The 18,490-nt window shown below is 43.9% G+C and overlaps 1 protein-coding gene and 1 non-coding gene across 4 annotated transcripts in view; one reads left to right on the top strand and one right to left on the bottom strand.

Moving 5' to 3' along the window:
* Positions 1–18,490, bottom strand: part of MTCL1 (microtubule crosslinking factor 1) — a 134,594-nt gene that overhangs the window by 78,029 nt on the left and 38,075 nt on the right. The window lies entirely within an intron of this gene.
* Positions 5,361–5,467, top strand: LOC111761298 (U6 spliceosomal RNA). The gene has a single exon (XR_002794703.1). It is a non-coding gene; the product is annotated as a U6 spliceosomal RNA (small nuclear RNA).

Here is an 18,490-nt window from a genome sequence, read left to right on the forward strand (position 1 = left end):
TAAAGCTACGTAGATGCTCTTACTTAAAATACAATATGATGTTTAATTTTACCTCACACTTAGCAAGTCAACCCTGAACTCTTCCTCTCCTCCCCCTATCAAACCTCTCCATTTCTGTCATCAGAACGTCCCAGATTCAAAGCACTGGAATCCTCTCAGTTTCTTCCTTTTTCTTCCTTTTGGTCTTACAGATTCAGTCCACAAACCTTTTAAAACACCTCCACATTTAGCTTTTCTCCTCCTTTCTGGTATCACTAGCCTAAACTAGGTCTCCAACCCTTTATGCCCAGAGTAATGGAACGACTCTCAAAAAAGAATCATTTAATGACTCTGGTCTCTCCCAACTATAATATTTCTAAACTAATGTAGTCTTCACAATGACAACAATAATGAAAGACCTTTTTTTTTTTAAGGAGGTGCCTGGGATTGAACCCTGGACCTCATACATGGGAAGTAGCCACTCAACCACTGAGCTACATCTGCTCCCCAATGAGAGTTGGTTTTTTCCCCAGTTGTTTTGTTTTGTTTGTTTTTAGGAGGTACTAGGAATTAAACCCAGGACCTCATTTATGGGAAACAGGCACTCAACCACTTGAGCTACATCTGCTACCAAGACCATATTTTAAAATTGCCCTGTCTCTGCTTACAAAACAGCTAGACTCTGAGTCAGCAGCCGACCACACTTCCATTCTGCCTCCCTGATACACCACCCCAACAGTCACCCCACATTGCATCTGCGGGATTCAGAACAGCGAGAACGTTCACCCTGCTTCGCTTTGACTGCTGAAGGGCATGGAGCAAAAACCCCACGAACAAAAAGCTATTGTTTTTACAGTGCTGATAGGCAGGGAATGGGTGTCAAAATGGCATCCTGTGGAGAAATATGGCACAAAATTTGAGTTCTCTTGTTTCAAAACACCACCAATCCATTTTGAAAGGGTTTAGATGGCCAACTTTTGAGCATGCCCCCAGAACAATAGTAAGTCCCCTGAAGAAGACAGAAACTATCACTTAACGCTCCTGGGTGGTCCCCGAAGAGACCTGTTTAATGTCTGTGCACACAAAAGAGAAGCAAGTGCCTGGTAAGATGCACTTCTGGTGCCTTCTTACTGAACGCACACAGCTACGTCCAAACACATTTTAAAAGTCCTTATAAACACTCAAGTGAAAGTGCAGAATCAGCAGCAGCTTGAGCCTTACAAGTCTGTTTTCTGCACAATTTTTTCCTTCTTAATACAATCCAGACACATCCACTCCATGTGCCGAGAGATGCACACATAGATCATGAAAGCTCTCAGCCCTATCTTCACACCCACTTGTCCTGCTTTGATCTGGCGCCCAGAGCACCTTCTCCTCCAGTCCCCCTGTGCACGGGCTTGACAGACTGCAGGGACCCAGCAGGGGGGTCCGGGTGCACCAAGCAGAGGGGCTGCGTATCTGCCTTAGCATCTGCCCATACACAGCCCTCCAGGAGCTTCTTCCCTCTGTATTTTTTAATACATCAACATATAAATAGAAGGCAGCTCTGCATGCCTCCATCCCAGCAATGCCAAAGGTTACTATCTGGTGACTCCCTGAAACAAATTAAGTTTTACCAGCAGGTCATTCCACTGTAATGAAGATAAAGCACTCTAATAAGCCAAGAAGAACTCCCTCAAGTAAGACAAATCACCTGATTACGATGGTGATGCATTCAAAACGCACGTGAATAATTTTCTTCTTACAATTTCTTTCCACATTTAGAAAAAAGGTTCTTAAGCCCTCTGCAAAGCAGTGCCCTCTGGATTTAGGCACTGGAGAGGATTGCAACCCTGAGAAATAGCTGGTGGCATCTGTTTCCTCCTCCCTCCCTCCTTCTCTTCATTCCTTCCCTCCCACCTTCTCTCCATTGGTTCCATCGACATGCAGTGCACCTCGACTGTCTGCCCACCTTTGGAAAGGACCGGGAACACAACGAATAGCAGGGGGTGCCCCACCTTTGAGAAGCAAGAGCCAGGTCTGGGTTCTCTCCAGGACCATCCAGCTTTGCAGGTGCACCACGGGAGATGTAAAATGACATGGCCATCTAGCTAACAACCACTTTAAAATTCCAGATGGGTTAACAGAAACACCTTGAAAATATATTCTTACATTAGCCTGTACCTCCTCTTGGAGCAAGCTTGAGCTCATTTAAACACCATAACAAGCCTATGAGGTACTGATAGCTCTTTTTCACAGTCGCAGGCATTGAAATTCAAGTAACTAAGCAAGCTGCCCAAAGCCACACTGCGAAGAGGTGACAGAACAGGCTCTATGGCTCTAAGCACCACACTGGTTTCTAGTGAAGACAGCATCCTCCTAGGCGCAGAACGGGAGGCCGAAGCCTGCCGATTTTCTCCCCTCCCTGTCTCACACACCTGTCGCCACTGCATCCACTTAGCTCAGGCTCTGTGCTTTTCACAATGGCCTCCTGCCTGCCCTGCCCAAACCCCCGTCTCTTTCAGTTCCTTTCAAAGATACAAATCTGATGGTTGTCATTTCCCTCGGAAGATTTTTTTTTTTTGCATATAATTTTTTTTACTAGGGCACAAGAAGGCATTGTAATATGCCTGAACTTGAGGCAATCAGTTTAGAAAGCTGAACATTAATACAGTTAAGGATTAAGTGCAAACACTACACATTCACAGCTTGACTAGCAAGGCTACATCACAATTTACAAGGTGCCAGATTAGTGCTAATTTTTAATCAGCTTGAAATTCTTCACCAGGGAGGGGGGAAAGAAACAAAGGACCTCCTCCTTACTCTAGGAATGAAAACATTTTCCTAAACCAACCAGTCATGAGAGCAACAACTGCTGTTCCTTTAATCCCAGTAATTATAACGCCTTCCTTTTATTGTCAGTGCTATACTGAATTGCAATCTGGATAAAGAAGATAGCTTGAAAATATAGAATATTTCCAACTACTTCTGTAAATTGCTCCCCTGTGCAAATGTAACTATATCTGGTTTCCTGGAAGAGTTGCAGAGTTGCATGATTGCTAGCACTTTCATAGCTGGAGCACCATCCCAGGCACAGGCAGATACCAACACCTCTTCAATCTTCAAGAGGTGCCAGCTTTAGCATGTAAAAAATGAAAACTTAAGTGCCATTCACTGTGCAATTAAATCTACCAAGCTGAGGATCAAAAGTTTCTCCCAAGAGAAGAGGATGTGGCTCAAGCAGTTGGGCTCCTGTTTACCATATAGGAGGTTCAGGGTTTGATGCCCAGGGCCTCCCGGTGAAGGCAAGCTGGACTGTGCAGTGAGCTGGCCCACATGGAGTACCCCCCCCCCCGGGTGCAGGAGTGCCAGCCGACACAACTGGCGCAGCAACAAGAGACACAGAAGAGAGACAATAAGAGATGCAGCAAAACAGGGAGCTGAGGTGGCACAAGAGAATGATCACCTCTCTACCACTCTCAGAAGTATTTGTACAGGGAAGGGATAAAATGGGGGCATAGGGATACCTTTGGGTGGGGCTTTGTGAGCTTGAGGGGGGCTAAGGATGGGAGGATGGGTAGTATGGCCCAAGAAATTAGGGGGAGGGTGGGGGAACATATGAACATAGGAGATTGTCAGGTATGTGGTTGAGAGTATAATGTTGAGAAAACTTTTTCAAAAATATTAATAAGGAAGGCTACCTGTTTAAGATGCTTAAAGGGGAGAATCTGACACAGGACAGGCTTCTAGGGAGTATGTGGGTGCTCATTTTGTCATAGTGGGTTATATTGCTGGATGGAGACCCATACAATGAGAGTGAAGGTATACCCACATCCTGGGGAGGACCGATGTTCTCAAATAAAGGGAATTGTATCTCTGGAGAGAAATGGTGGCTCCCAATACATTAGGGCAGTCGAGCATGTCAAGTCCTCAACATTCTTGCAAATATCTCTGAACATGGCCCTTCAAGCAATGACGAGTGATTGTTGCTGTGGGCCCTGAGAGGAGGGGGAAAGAGGTATTGAATAGGTGGAATCAGTCTAACTGTGGGGCAATGGAAGTGTTCCAAAAGATTATGTAAGGATGGATATAGGACGTGTTAAATTACGCCAAAAATGAATAGGGGCTTATAGGCTAAAATGTAAATCATAATGTAAAACATAACTAAAAATTTAGAAAATTGTGTAGTCTAAAATATAAACCATGATGTAAACCCAAGAGTAACCTTGTTTTTTTTAAAGATTTATTTTTATTTATTTAATTCCCCTCCCCTCCCCCAGTTGTCTGTTTTCTGTGTCTTTTTGTTGCATCTTGTTTCTTTGTCCGCTTCTGTTGTCGTCAGCGGCACAGGAAGTGTGGGTGGCGCCATTCCTCGGCAGGCTGCACTTTTTCTTTCGCGCTGGGCGGCTCTCCTTACGGGTGCACTCCTTGCGCGTGGGGCTCCCTTACATGGGGGACACCCCAGTGTGGCACGGCACTCCTTTGTGCGCATCAGCACTGCGCATGGGCCAGCTCCACACGGGTCAAGGAGGCCCAGGGTTTGAACCGCGGACCTCCCATGTGGTAGACGGACGCCCTACCCACTGGGCCAAAGTCTGTTTCCCAGAGTAACCTTGTTTGAAAGATATTGTCTCAAAATCTGTACATCAGTTGCAGTAAATATAGTATGAACATGTAAAAAGATTATTGCTGGGGAAGGGACAAAGTGTCTGATGTTGAAAATGTGGGAGTACCGTGTATTTATATATGAATTACTGTGGTCTAAAACTTTTGTGAAGACACGCTTAATAATCAGAAAAAAAAAAAAAAAGAAAATACGTAGACACTGAGGAAGAGATGGAAGAAGTTGCCTTCCCAAAGTGCATACAGGGCAACATATTGCATTGATGGAAGGCAAAACATCAAAAACAAAGCTCTTTCATTTTTTAATTTTTGATACTCCAATTTATTTTTACTTTAATTTTTCTAAATTAGTATGTATTCTATATCTAACCTTTAAACCCATCACTATATCCCATTTTACTATTAATGGAACCTGGCAATATATTGGTCTTCATCTTCAGGGAGGTTTTGCGCCACAGAGGGGTTGGATGGTGGCCGGGGGGGAATACTGGTGTGGAGGGTTCTTGGTGGGGGGCAAATGATTGGGAGGGAGTTCTCCAGGGCATATGTGCGGGGTGCATAAAAATGTTTGGATATTTTCATAGTGGTTACAGTTGGGAACGACGGCTGGGGGAGTGCTAAGCTCCTGGCTGGGGGAGCTCTGTCACATTCCCTAATAGAACAGCAACAATCCCCCAAGTGCAATGGCTAAGACCAATAAGGAAGGATGGTCCAACAATGAGCCCTTGATGCTAATGACTATGCTTGTGAGCCTGTGTGCCTGAAATAAGAACTAGGCTGTGCTCGCTTCAGCAGCACATATACTAAAATTGGAACGATACAGAGAAGATTAGCATGGCCCCTGCACAAGGATGACATGCAAATTCGCGAAGTATTCCATATTAAAAAAAAAAAAAAAAAGAACTAGGCCTAGAGCAGCAGGGTGCCTAAGAGTTACCTCCTGGGAGCCTCCATGTTGCTCAAATGTGGCCAGTCTCGAAGCCAAACTCAGCATGTAAATGCATTGCCTTCCCCCCAGCATGGGATATGACTCCCAGGGATAAGCCTCCCTGGCACCAAGGGATTACTACCAAGTACCAGCTGATGATGTGGCTGGAGAACAACCTTGAATAAAAGGGTCAACTCAAACCAGCAGAGTATCTCAGCCTACATGTAATATCAGGAGTTAAAAATGCTTTTTGATCTTGAATAAAAGGGGGAAATGGAAAGGGCAAATGAGTTTATATGGCTATGAGTCTCCAAAAAAGAGCCAGGAGATCATTAGAGGGGTCACCCTTACGCATATCTCAACAGAGTCCCAGAGATAGGTAAAGTAGATACAACCCCAGGTACTGGTTCTTGTGAGGGCTACAGAGACCCACAGGTTCTATGGTCATGGCAGATGGACTTCAGTGCCATGTCAGTTGGCCCTACTTTGGAGTTTGTGTTCCTGAGTGTGATGGAGTTGGACTCAGATGTGATCTTTGTTCACAAGCCTCTCCAGTCACTTTTACTGTACCTGTGATTGGCGCTAGGGTTTAGTGTATACTCACGGGACCTGAATCTCTGAACTGTCCATGTGATAGACAGGCCCTGAACATCAAAAGACTTGCAACTCCTACCCTCTGATTTACTGGACTTACCCCAGCCAGCTAACAGGGAGGTGAAGAAGGTCAACCACCACACCAGGCAGCCAAGAATGCCTACAACTGCAAACAGGAGAACTGCATCCATCATCCAAGTGGAGTCTAAGTACCGTCTTGATACAGAGGTGGAGTGGACATAGCCATCCCAGGGTCCACAGAATGGAGGAGTGAAGTATGGACTGGAGTGAACTTGCTTATGCTCTGTCCTGGAATTGTTGTGATTAGCGATGGAAGTAAATGTGGCATTGAGGTGAAGAAAGTGGCCATGATGGCTGCTGGGGGTGGGGAGTGGGAAGAAGAGATGTGATGTGGGGGCATTTTCAGGACTTGGAGCTGTACTGGGTGGTACTGCACGGACAGTTACTGGACACTGTGTGTCCTCCCATGGCCCACTGGGTGGACTGGGGGAGAGTGTAAACTTAAATGTGGACCATTGACCATGTGGTGCAGCAGTGCTCAGAGACGTGTTCACCAAATGCGGTGAGTGTCCCATGATGTTGGAGGAGGTTGTTGTTGTGGGAGGAGTGGGGTGAGGGGGGTGGGGGAGTATATGGGGACCTCATATTTTTGGAATGTAACATTAAAAAATAAACAAATAAAGACAAAAAAAAGAGAGAGACGTAGCAGAACAGGGAGCTGAGGTGGCACAAGAGAATGATCACCTCTCTCCCACTCTAGAAGGTCCCAGGATAGGTTCCCGGAGCCGCTTATGAGAATACAAGTAGACATAGAAGAACACACAGAGAATGGACACAGAGAGCAGACAATAGTGGGGAGGAGGGGAATAAATAAATAAATGTTTAAATAAAAAAAAGTTTCTCCCAACACAATAGGTTGGTCTGAAGTTCCAGGAGCCAGCCTGGAGTCTCATCTACTACTTTCCAGTTGCTCTTTGATGCCTTTCCATAATGAATTTGGAGATACTGCACAGGGAGGATTATCCTAGGGATTAAAAATGCTGCAGGTTAACCAAAAGCTGCTGTGACCAAATGACTAGTAAGGTCACCTGAGGCAAGCCATGGGCTCCATTTATAACAGAACTAAAAGTAGAAATGATGCATGATATTTTAAGGGCAGCATCACGTGCTACAGTACAAACAGAGGATACATCCCATGTCCTTGTGCATGACAAACTGCTCTGCAAGGACTGTATCTCTTTGGTGACTGCAATGACTCCCAGGAGTCATGATCACTGGGGTGTCTGGTGGATGATGGAAGGGCCCTCACTGAACTGCTGCACTCAATCGAGGGAATGCCATCCACAAAGACAGAAAAGGCTGACCCTGAGCTAATGTTAAAGAAAATTCTGAAGAGTCTGTACTAATATATCAATACATTTCCATAACTCTCTGTGATGTTTTGAAGCTTTATGGACCCCAGAAAAGTATGTTCTTAGAGTTAATCTCTTCCTGTGGGTGTGGACCTATTGTGGGTGGAACCCTTTGATTAGGTTACTGCAGTTAAGGCATGGCCAGGGTGGATCTTAATCCTCTTATTGGAGTTCTTTATAAATGGGTCAAAACAGAGAGAGAGAAGGCAAAGTAGCTGAGAGAGAAAGCCACAGAAACAAGAAAGCGAAAGGAAGAAATCCCAGAAGTGGGAAAGACCAGCAGATACCACCATGTGCCTTGCCATGTGACAGAGGAGCCCAGGCTTGCATTGCCTGCCAATGCCTTGATGTGGACATTTTCACAGCCTTAGAGCTATAAGCTTGTAAACTAATAAAGCCCTATTGTAAAACCCAACCCGTTTCTGGTATATTGCATTTTGGAAACCTAACAGACTAAAACACTCTAAGAGAAATATATATACATTTCATAGCTCAGCATCTGAAAATGTGCTATTTTTTTCTAGCTCTGAATTTCCCTTCAACTTTGTTTATAAAATAAGCTTCCATCAACAATTTTAATTTTCACACTCTTGGTTATAAATGGTTTCATTAAGTTTGTTGGAATTTTTGTTTACTATTTTCTCCCCATGGGAGTATACCTTGCTCATTATATCTAGTATACCCAAGTCAAAATATATTTTACTAACTTTCAATAAAAAGCAACCAGAGAAAAATGGGAGATCTTAAAGGATTTGGGTAGAAGTTTTTATAGCTTCAAAAAATTATTCTCAGGAAGCGGATATGGCTCAAGTGATTGGGCTCCCATCTACCATATGGGGGGTTCCTGGGTTCAATTCCTGGGGCCTCCTGGTGAAGGTGAAGCTGGCCCGTGCTGTGAAAATCTGGCCCACACCATGGAGAACTGGCCTGCACCCCAAACTGACATAACAAGATGACACAACAAAAAAGAAACACAGAGGAAAGACAATGAAAGACTCAACAAGCCAGGGAGCTGAGGCAGCTCAAGGGACAGAGTGCCTCTATCCCAAATCGGAGGTCCCAGGATCAGTTCCCAGTGCCTCCTAAAGAGAAGACAAGAAGAAAAGACAAGCAGACACAGAAGAACCCACAGCGAATGGACACAGAGAGCAGACAGCGAGCACGGGTGGTGGGGGGAGGGAGTGGATAAAGAAAACAAAAGGACTAATTAAAAAAATGATTCTTGATCAGCTAACTGTGTTTGAGCAATAGCTAATTGACTGGTGATAGCGCAAAGGTCCTCCATGCTTAGATGAGACGGTGGGGCGTGACCTGCCTGGTGCCGTACATACCAAGTACCCTCATCTTTCCCATGGTTCTGGATGTCTAGACTCAGAGAGGATGGATGGATGAATGGATGAATGACTCAAAAGATGAAATTAAAAAGGAAACACAAGTCTGCAGATCTTGTGCTTGGGGGTTGCGGCAGCGTAAAATTCCCGTAAGTTCCTAAGTGTTCACTCTCTATTTCTGTGCTTACCCCGCAACTGTGTGGGGTGGCAGCAGTCCAGACACCACCATGCTGGGGAAGGTCACTCTAAAGGTTGACCGTCCTTGTAGATTTCCATCTAAAAGAGGCTGGGAAGAGCTGGGCCAACACAGGGCATCTGGAAGGGTAGTCATGCGAATGTAAATGGGCCCCACTTCCATGTCCAAGTGGGAAAATGGCAAATCCAGATCCTCTGACCAAATCTGAAACAGGCTCCCCTGTTCCATTTAGCTTTGTCTCCTTTCTCCGAGAAGAGAAAAAAATCTCCCTTTTTGTATTGACAGTGGATTCCAAAGTCTGCATCTGAAGGCTCACAAGGACAGAGTTTTCCCATGGGAAGCTCAGAGAAGTCAGCTGAATTTTAAAAATAAATCCTATTGTAGGTACACCCAAGTCTCAGATATTATTCATTACCATTAGATGTAATGAGGTAATTATCTGTTGAACAATCCCACATCAGTACCACGCCCATCACTCCAAGGGCTTAGCCAGACTGGGAAGTAAAGATTCCTGCTGTCTGGGAAAGTGCAGGGATTGATATAGGTTGTAAATGAGCTTCCAGCCGGCTCTGCAAACCCCTCAAACACACAAGAAAAAAGCTTCCCCACAAGAAAGAAAACCACAAATTTATCCCCAACCTCATTTTCATTACAAACAAGAAAAGTAACATATCCAGAGTTCTTCTGGGTTGAAACTGCATGGGACACACACACACACACATATCACTGAGAGCAGCCACAGCTCCTGCTCCTGTATCCTCACCACTGTCACCTCCAGTCCTCAGAATGGCACACCCAGGAGGAACTACTAACCCCAATTAAAGAGAAAAGGTCGGGCTGCCTGTCATGCAGGATGTCTAGTAGGGACACAGGGGAACAGGTCAAGAACACACTCGCCAGGTGGGAAAAATGGGTCCCTGTAATCCTTTCAGTTATGTACAGGATGTGCTTCATTATATCTGTCCTCTTATTACCTGAGAACAGGCTTGCCAAGCACCTCTCTTTCTGTTCAGAAAAGGGACATGCAGAAGCGTATCATACAAAAGGAAGTCGTCCGAACTGAGCCTCAGAGGGCTCTGAACAGAGCTCAGGAACAGTTCTGGCTCACAGAACTCCCCTCCAGCAGCCCTTTGCAATGTATGCAGATGTATAAAATACCCATCCTCCAAAGAAGTGGTTCTCAGGAAGGAGGGGGGGCTCGCAGCCAGCTGGGGGCTTCTTCACAAACCTTCACATGCCGTGCACACCCCACCCAGGGTTCTGCTGTCAGAATGGGGGTGGGAAGTTCACAGTTTGCCGAAGCTCCCCGGTCACCCCTCCAACTCCAAGCTGAGTGATCCCTCTAAGGAAAATGCAGTGAATGGCACTGGACTAAGGGCCCTCCACATGGGGAAAAAAAAAAGATCTAGACGCCACACCCTCCCAAAAAGGTAAACTGCATTTGGATCAAGCACTGAATTGTGTAAGGCAAAACTGTAAGATTCTTGGAGAATGTCCTCCTGACCTTGACCATCATAAAGGAAAAGCCTGATACATTTCTACCATGTTAAGATGTTAGCTTCTGGTCATCAAAATATAGCACAAAAGTTCTTTAAATGATATATGTAATATATATTCATTTTATATGTAATGCCGTTCATAGTTTTTTGAAATTATATATAAAAAAAGTGGTGACCTCTGCAATGAGGATCTCCAAAATCTCAAGCCCTCTGAAACAATTACGGGGCGGGAGGCGGATCCTCTCCTCTGGTCCACTGCAACCATTTCATCGGCAGCACAGGCCATTGCCTTGCTGCGATCTCCTCATGGGCTGGGAGGTTGATGGAGACCACGGAAGACCACAGCTGGCCACCTTTGGAGAGATCGACTCCCCTTCTCTGTGCCACCTGGTCCCAGACATTCCCTGCAGAGGCCTCTGGGTGCCATTAGATCAGGGGGTCCCCTGGGGGTGGGGAAGGGAGACGGGAAATGGTTTGCTGAAATCCTGTGTACCCAGGACTCATGCACAAATAGAAGGAATGGTTAAGCAGTATGTGTGTGCCCTTGTCTTTAATGAAGGGGCTATTGTACTCCTCACAAACCTCAGAGATGCCACACCATGTCTGAAATGGGACACGCACAAAGCAGAGTTCATATGCTGTAACAAAGTACCCAAACTTGTTAAAGGGAGAAATGAAACAAAAGAAGGCATGTGTCAAAGACAAAAAGAGGACGAAATATGGGATTCCATCATGAAAGCAGCAGGAGGAAGGCTGAGGAATGGAAACCAGGTGTGATTTTTATCGTAGAATTTCTGCATAAGTCTTCTGATGTTTTTGAACCGGGTGACTTACAATAAAAACCATGCTCCAAGAGGATAAAAAAACATGTTAACCTTAAAGAAAGAAATCAGAGGCTACAAAAATTTAAAAAGGTTAAAAATACCAATGATACTGAAATCTTCTTTTTAAGAAAGGAACTTCTGGAAAATGCATTATTACGCATGTCACTGGAGGAAAACGTGAGCTGGCAGAATGGTATAATGGAAAAGGAACACTAGACATGAAGCAGGAGGCTGGAGGCTAATTGCCTACCTTCAGGAAGGGTTACAAAGAGTCTGGACGATGGGGCGTCGACATCGCTGGTCGTGATTCCCAGCTCTGCTGCTTGCTAGCTACGTGACCTACAGTAGGTTTATTAGCCAGACTAAGCCTCAGTTTTCTTATCTTCAGAATAGGAATATAAAAATGGCCACTTCAAATGCTAGTCATGAAAATTAGATGAGTATCTGGAAGCATCCAGCACCCACTGGTGCACAATAAATGTTATGCTCTGGGCCTTAGTTTTCCAACAATGCAAAGCAGCAGAGAGTAAATGAGCTCTAATGTTACCAGCTTTAAAATTTTGTTTCTCCTACTGTGGCAGGCAGAATAATATCTGCCCTTCCCCCCCCAATGTTCACATTTAATTCCCAGAATCTGTGAATGTATGATATGGCAAAGGCTGCTAATCAACTGACCTTAAAACGGGAGATTACTCTAGATTGTTCGGTCGGGCTCAGTGTCATCACAAGGATCCTTAAAGGCAGAGGAAAGAGACAAAAGAGAGCAAGCCAGAGAGATGGCAGTGAGAGAAGAGGGCCTGAGACAAAGACTGAGGACAGACTCTAGACGCTGGGCAGAAGGAAGCAAACAGACGCTCCGAGAGCCTCCAGAAAGGAAAGCAGCTCTGCTTTCACCTTGAATTTAGTCCAGTGAGACTCATTCCAGACTTTTGAGTTACAGAACTGGGCGATAATAGATGTGTGTTGTTTTAGAACACTAAGTTGGCTAGTATTTTGTTTCAGCAGCCTCAGGAAAGTAATAAAGAAACTAGAAGTGGGGTGCTGCTATAACAAATACCTAAAAATACTCAAATGGCTTTGGAATGGGCAGAGGTTAGAAGAACTTTTGAGGCACATGACAGAAGAAGCCTGGATTGCTCTGAAGGGACTGCTAGTAGAATTATGGATGTTAGAAACTCTGTTAATGAGGGTCAGAAGAAAGTGAGGAGCATGGTAGAGAAAACATCAAAAGCCTTAGGACTTACCAATATCACCTTCAACCGACTGTTGGCAGAAATGTGGACGTTAAAGGCACTGCTGATAAAAGTGAAGAATGAGGGAAACGGACTTGGCCCAGTGGTTAGGGCGTCCGTCTACCACATGGGAGGTCCGCGGTTCAAACCCCGGGCCTCCTTGACCTGTGTGGAGCTGGCCCATGCGCAGTGCTGATGCGCAAGGAGTGCCCTGCCACGCAGGGGTGTCCCCCGCGTAGGGGAGCCCCACGCACAAGGAGTGCGCCCCGTAAGGAGAGCTGCCCAGTGCGAAAAAAAGTGCAGCCTACCCAGGAGTGGCGCCGCTGATGACAACAGAAGCGGACAAAGAAACAAGACGCAGCAAATAGACACAGAGAACAGACAACCAGGGGAGGGGGGGGGAATTAAATAAATAAATTTTTTTTAAAAAGTGAAGAATGAGGAACATGCTATGGGAAACTAGAGGAAAGGGAATCTTCATTACACAGTTCAGAAATCTCAGAATTGGATCCTATAGTTATGTGGAAAGCCGCACTTACAAAAGGTAAAACTGGACATTTAGTTGAGGAGATTTCCAAGGAGAATATTGAAGGTACAATTTGGTTTCTTCTTGCTGCTTATAATAAGATGTGAGAGGAAAGTGGCAGACTGAGGGAAGAACTATTCAACAAAAAGGAAACAGGGCTCGATGATTTGGGAAACCATCAGCCTATCCAGATTGCAAAAAGTTGTAAAATTAAATTTGCCCCAGAATGGGACACTCCGAGTCTCGCCCATACCTGATTTAGATGAAGAGATCTGGAATTTGGTTGCTGATGAGGTCTGGGTGAGATTTTTGCCCTTGAGTTGATGTTTGAACGGCATGAGACCTGTGGGGACCGTGGGGTGGGGTAAAGGTGTTCTGCACGTGGGACTCACATAACTCTTTGGGCCGGAGGGAGGACTGTGGAGAGCAGAAAAAGGCCCCTTGGAGGTAGTCATGCCCTAATCCTCGGAACCTGGGACCACGTTATGTTACCTGCAAATGGTATTTAAGGTGGCAGATGGAATTCAGTTCGATCATCAGCTGACCTCAAAACTGGGATCTTATCTGGATTATCCAGGGGGTCCAGTGAAATCACAAGGGTCTTAAAAGCGGAAGAGGGGCCAGAAGAGAGAGAACCAGGGAGATGGCAGCATGAGAAGAACTTGGCCCCACAAGACTGCCTTTGAAGATGGACGAGCAGGTCCTGAGCCAAAGAGGGTGAGCCTCCCCCCCAAGCTGGAAAGAGCAAGGACAAGGCTCCCTTAGCGCTCCAGAAAAGAAAGCAGCCTTGCTGACACCTTAATTTTAGCCCAGGGAGACGCATTTCAGCTTCGGAACTACAAGAGCTGTAAGAGAATAAATCTATGCTGTTTTAAGCCACTAGGTATATGATACTTGGTTGACGCAGCTATAGAAAAATTTTTTAAAGACCTATCTAGGATCTACTATAAGACCTATTATACTTGGGACTGGGTCCAATACTATGCTGAGGAGGAGAGAACTATGAAAATACAAAATAAAATAAAAATTACTTTAAAACACCAAATATACCAATAATGTATTACATGATTATATTTATCAATTATGTATGCTATATAGGTATACGTGAATATGTTAAAAATGATTAAGCATTATTAAACTGTTAGAACAATGTTCCATACTAAAGAACAGGAAAATATCAATGAATCAAAATTAAATTATTAGGACTTCTCCTAAAACAATTTAAAGGAATTCATTCAGTTTTCCCAAATGGCTAATGTGACACATTTGGTTTTCCCAAATGGTCTTAACTTAATAAAGCTATAGTTTTAACAGTGATAAATATAAAAATATTATTAATCACTTCTAGTACCAACTTCAAAGGAATATTCTGAAACAAAAAGGTAAATGAGAAATGTAGGTATTTTGAAAATCACAGCACTATTCTTGTTATACTTCCTCCCTGTAAAGTCAATTTTAACTTTGTAAGGGAAAAATGCATAAATTATAGACTCTACATTTTCCATTTGAAAAAGAAGGAATTCAGAAGTACTAAATACCATTAATGTAGAGATTCGGGATTTGCTTTAAACGACTCAATAAAGGGGGGAGGTGGGGTGGGAGGGGAGGGGTGGGGGAATAGATATAATGGATTGGCAAAATATTGATAATGGTGGATGCTGGTGATAAGTATTTAGAGGCTCATTTTACAATTCTCCCAAATGCTGTATGTTTGAAACCCTCCATTATGAAAAAAACATTAAATCAGGTAGGCTTCCCACCTGTATATACACACGCCTATCAAACGCGGATTTTTTTATATGTGTTTAGAAAGGGTTTTTGCCTCTCCGAAAATCATCAGCTTGGTTCAGTAGCAGAAAGAGTAGTTTTCTCCACTGCATTACAGTTCCTAAAAAAAAAAGCAGCTGCTCCAGCGGTCGCCCCAGCACGCCTTGGGTGAACGTGCCGAGGGAAGGAGAGCAGCTGAGATCAGGGGCAGGGAAGCAGGAACGTTCCCTGAGCCCCACTCTCCCTCCAAAGCCAGCTCACCCACCAGCCACTGCCCACCTCCTGGCTGAGCCAGTCTAAGGCAGGCCCTGGCTTCCAGCTGCCCTGGCCAGCTTGTTTCCAGAGCCATTTAACTCTCCATTAACTTGATTTGATGAGTTCCTGGATAGCCACCAAGGGCTCGGAGAGCCTCCCCAGCACCCAGCATGCCGCGACTGTCCATTAACTGGCACAGCTTTGGCACGGACGTAAATCATTGTTTTCTTATTTTCCCTCACGCCCTTCCTGGTCTGCATATGCGTTGGTTGGCCCTTCTCATTTTTTGCAGTTTTCTATTTAGCCATTATTCCATTTATTTTTCCCATCCCACAATCTTTTATTTCTTAAGTACACAGTTTGCTCTTGCCATCCATGTAATTTTTGCCCTGGAAAAGCAGCCAGTTCTATTAATGAAACCCGTTGGAACCCCTCCTTTAAAAATTCTATAGTGTTAACAATGAAATAAAAGGGACTTGCTATTATAAGCAATTTGTTCACAGTTAGGAGCACAGAAGCAGAGAAAGAGTATTGATGAGTGAATGAAACTAGAGTTTTTAACATTAATTCTACATGGAAAGCAGGGAGAGGGACATGAAGAAACAATTATTCCTGGGCAATTAACACCACTATAATTAACCAGCACCGTGGAGTTTCAAACTCTTGATTTCACGCAGACTTTTGATTTCATTGCCAGGGTTTCGAGGCAAAAATACCACAGCCTTCAAATTCCTTCTACTCATCTCATTCCAAAATGTTTGCCATAAACAAGTGTTGCCATGCATGAAGCTGTGCAGTAAAGAGAGCCTTAGGCTGGGACTTGTGCTAGAGGGCTAAGCATTAGATTAGGCCACGTCACTTCCCCTGTGGAACTTAAGTGCTAGCCTGTACAAGGAGCTGGTCTATGGTCATTTAATGGAGAGAACACAATCTGTGATGAGAAGACCTAAGAGGCAAAAAAAAAAAAATCTGGCTTAATGTTCAATTTTCCATTCAATTCATGAAATACGGGAAGCAGATATGGCTCAGGCAATTGGGCTGCCATCTACCATGTGGGAGGTCCAGGGTTCAATTTCTGAAGCCTCCTGGTGAAGGCAAGCTGGCCCATGCAAAGTGCTGGCCCTCACAGGAGTGCTGGCCTGTGTGGCGAGCTGGCACAGCAAGATGACACAGTGAAAACAGACACAGAGAAGAGATAATATGAGATGCAGCAGACCAGGGAGCTGAGGTAATGCAAGAGACTGAGCACCTCTCTCCCACTCCACAAGATCCCAGGATCGGTTCCTGGTGCCACCTAAAGAGAAGACAAGCAATCACAGAAGAGCACGTAATGAATGGAGAGACAGAGAGCAGACAACGTGGGGGAGGGAGGATAAATAAATCTTTAAAAAAAAAAAAAAGAAATATAAGAACAGCTACTATGCTCCAGGTATTGCCGAACTGAACTGCGTCACTTTCTTAATTATCTAAGATTAGTTCCTTAAACTCCTTGGGCCTCTGGGTATCTATTAAACATCCTTTTCCACAGGAATATAAAATGCAAATCAAGCCAAAGTAGAAAGCACTGGGGGGATATGGACATTAACTTATTTCTCAAGGATTTTTCATGGTTGAGCAGGTTACTGCTTCCTTAAGCACATATGAGTTAGAAAACTGTAAAGATCGGATTTTTGTTAGTGGAATAACAATCCAGTTAAGGGAAGAGTGAAAAGAGCACTTTACTAACCAATTACTGAGACATATTTGCCTCCAAGCTTACTCAGCAGGATGAGTTCCAGGAGACAAACATTTCTTATAGTTGTTTTAATTACCTTGCGGAAAGGAAATGTTACTCTAATCTCCTCTTTACAGTCTCCTTAACATAAATACTTTTGGTGGCCTTCTTTGCCTTAGCTCTTAAACACACCCTTACTTCCCTTTTTACTAGAGAGCTGTGCTGTTCACAAGGCAGTGTCCTCCCAGACTCTCGAGTTCTTGAATTACTCTAATCTCTTTGAATACAAGACACTGATGTTGGCCTCTGGAAAATACACCCTTAGTAGATGGCCTGGTAGCATATCTTTTAAATGCAGTAGACAGGAGTAGGAAATTCTAGGGTGAAACACACATGTACTTCGAGCTGAACACCTATCTGTCACTGCCTCTCCCCACCCACACCCCATGCCTCACAGTCACGCTTGGAGGACCAGCTTCCTGGCTAGCAGGCTGCTGCCCACCCCTCACTGCACCAGCAGAACTCAGCTCCCAACATTATTGACAGATGGCAAGAAGAAGGGAGGGAGGGAGGAAGGGAACAACATGGTAAAAGGAAATATAAAATGAAAGTAGAACTATGTCCAACTATAACTGCCATCACAATAACTCTAAATGGAGTTTAGCAGCTCAGATTATAACACACACAGTCATAAACTGTTTAGCAGGGACTCTTAAGCATAATGAAACAGAGAAGTTGAAAACAAAGATACAGAAAAATTATACCAGGAAAAACTAACTAAAAGAAAACTGATGTTGCAATATTAATATCAGATAAATTAATAAGATATAAGGCAAAATCATTAACAGGGATGAACAGGAAAATATTAAATATTATTATTAAATTATTTAAAAATGAGCAAAGAACAAGAACAGACCTTTTTCCAAAGAAGATATACAAATGGCCAACAAGCACATGCAAAGATGTTCAACATCATTAGCCATTAAGGAATACAAAATCAAAACCACAAAGAGAAACCATTTCAAACCACTAAAAGTCTATTATAAAAAAACAACAGAAAATAAGTCTTAGGATGTGGAGAAATTAGAACTCTAGAGCACTATTGCTAGGAATGAAAATGGTGCAGCCACTGTGGAAAGCAACATAGCAGTTCCTCAGAAAGCTAAATGTAGAATTACCACATGACCCGACAATTCCACTCCTACTTAATATATCCAAAGAAAGTAAAAACAAGGTCTCAAACAGATACTGGTACACTAATGGTCAATGTTCATAGCAGCATTATTCACAACAAACAAAAGGTGAAAACAACCCAAGTGCCACCAATAAATAAATGGATAAACAAAAGTTATGTACACACAATGGAATGTTCCTTAGCCATAAGAAAGAATGATGTTCTGAGACATACTGCTACATGGATGCACCTTGAAAACATAATGCTCAGTGAAATAAGCACAGTGGACAAATATGGACATATTTTTGGAGCATATGGACAAATATTGTATGTCAATTATATGAGATTTCTAGGATTAGAGAATTATTGGAGAAAGTAAATTAAAGGTTAGCAGGGGCAGCAGACTTGGCCCAGTGGTTAGGGCGTCCGTCTACCA

Source organism: Dasypus novemcinctus, chromosome 16 (genome assembly GCF_030445035.2).
Source record: "Dasypus novemcinctus isolate mDasNov1 chromosome 16, mDasNov1.1.hap2, whole genome shotgun sequence".
Lineage (NCBI taxonomy): Eukaryota > Metazoa > Chordata > Mammalia > Cingulata > Dasypodidae > Dasypus > Dasypus novemcinctus.